Source organism: Pinus tabuliformis, chromosome 4_2 (assembly GCF_031772625.1).
Source record: "Pinus tabuliformis cultivar Carrire ecotype Pingquan chromosome 4_2, CPIR1, whole genome shotgun sequence".
Lineage (NCBI taxonomy): Eukaryota > Viridiplantae > Streptophyta > Pinopsida > Pinales > Pinaceae > Pinus > Pinus tabuliformis.
The window spans coordinates 616,500,361-616,502,545 of NC_142304.1; the positions used below are offsets into that span (position 1 = coordinate 616,500,361).

General features: G+C 37.8%; 1 pseudogene; it reads left to right on the forward strand.

The window, feature by feature from the left end:
• The first annotated feature begins 597 nt into the window (after window positions 1-597).
• LOC149170833 (uncharacterized) lies at window positions 598-1,115 on the forward strand (annotated as a pseudogene).
• Window positions 1,116-2,185: the final 1,070 nt, after the last annotated feature.

The following is a 2,185-nucleotide window of genomic DNA, read 5'->3' on the forward strand; positions in this document are numbered from 1 at the left end:
CTGCCAAATTCCTTTGGGTGCTTAATAAACTTGGATTACATCGATCTGTCTCACTCTTCTCATTTGCATGTGCTTCCAAAGCCTTTCGGTAATTTAATAAACCTGAAATACATAGGTCTGTCTCACTCCCTATAGTTGCAGATGCTTCTAGGTTCTTTTGGTAATTTAATTCGTCTTAAATATCTTGATTTGAGTTGGTGTTATAATTTAACCATCTCTAGCGAAACACTAGGGAACATCAGCACACTTGAATGTTTAGATGTTTCCTATTGTAAGAACATTGAAATATTACCTCCACAAATAGCATATCAAAAGTACCTAAAAAACTTAGATCTTAGGGGTACAAACATAAAAGAATTTCCAAATGAAATTGGAGACTTGGGCGATTTAGAAGTTCTGGAAATAGGGAGCCCTTCACTGGACAGTCTACCACTTTCACTTGGTCACTTGAGGATCTTACAGGAATTGGGGCTCGAGAAGTGCAATGAATTGAAACATTTTCCGGTGACTATTTGACTATTGACTTAGTTGACTGAGTTGAGAGTACTGAATTTCCAGTTGCAAGCATTGAATAATTTAGAATCTCCCAATGACAACTGCATGCCTCAACTGCAAGTCTTAGAAGTTTATAACACGAAATTATCAGAGGTATCATTTGCCACAGGTGTCAGCCCCATCCTTAAATATGTCTCCCTTAGGTTTTGTAATCATCTGGTGGAGGTTGGAACATTGCCAAAGACTCTGATAAAATTGGAATTGACTAATTACTCTAACTTGAGGAAAATAGCAGGGTTTTCTGGTCTTCCAAAACTTCAAGTGCTGGACATTAGTCAGTGCAAAAAATGTAGAGGAGCTTCCAGGTATTGAAACATTGGTATCTTTGAAAGAGTTACAGACATATGATTGTGCGAAGCTGAAGAGCATACGGGGATTGGTCGAACTGACAAAGCTTTGGGTATTAAATGTTCAATGGATGCTCCAAGTTAGAAGGGTTGCCAGGTATCCAACATTGTATGTCGTTGGAGTACATTGATGCTAAGGGTTGTCCTAAGCAGTGGGCCGAGGCGCGATTACTGGAGCAGTTGCAGCAACAAGTGAAGGTGCTTGAACTGTGAAAAGCAAAGAAATAAATTTGAAATGAATGCATAATTGAAGTCTTAGCCAAAGGTTATATGTTAGGCAGAGTTTGTATTCTAAGGTGTTAGATTGTTGAGGGAGGTTGTGTAGATGTTAGGTTTGTATTATAAACAATGACTAGAAAACTTCATTCACCTCTTTTTTATGCATGTCATGACGTGCGTGTCGTTTGGTATTGTGTTGTGATCCATGACTCGTATAATGTGCTAACCAGGGGTTTCTTTAGCATGATAAATGTGTGGCTAACACATACATTGCTTGCTATTTTGTTTTGACTATTTTACTTGGCCTCTGGAAGGAACTTGCAAAATAAGAATGGAGATCAAGATGGGAAGACCAACTCTACAATTTGAAGCAGAGAGCTAATGTTAGAGATGCGGGTCAAGCATCATCTTGGGGTGCCAGGATGCGCCAACAGAACTATTCGACTTCCAATTGATCAATTTGCTAGCTTTTCTAGATGTACTTATCATACAGTGGACAAAGTGAAGAGAGGCTCTGTAACCAGGAGAAGCTGCATCAGCTTCAGACCTTTTTTGTTGTGGCCTGCCCTATTTATACTTTCCCTGTTGCACTATATGCTTGTAGAAATGCAAGTTAATAACTGAGAATACTTTGAAATTCGTTTCAAAGTACAAGTTTAATGAATGTCATGTTCTAAAGCTTATTGTGTCCATTCTATTTAGAGATATCTGAGGCTAAGGATGTGTTGACACTTTAGCCTTTACCTAAAGGCTTATCATCCAAAGATCATATTGTGTCTACACTTTCTTTGTATCATAAATATGCGGTTTCACTAAGATCAATAATTTTCATAGTGGAGCAATGCCAACGGCTTTGGGCCTTTATAACCTGAATTTTAGTAATTACCTTTGCTGATTTGATATGTCGGGTCTTAGGCCATCCAAACCAACTTACAATTTTAGTTATAACTTTACAATTTTCCTTAGAATGTAAATGAATGGAATGTCAATTAAAGCAGGAGGCTTACGGGACTATACTAAAGTTTTCTTGGTTGCTTCCTTAAAGACTATATGTTATATAAGAA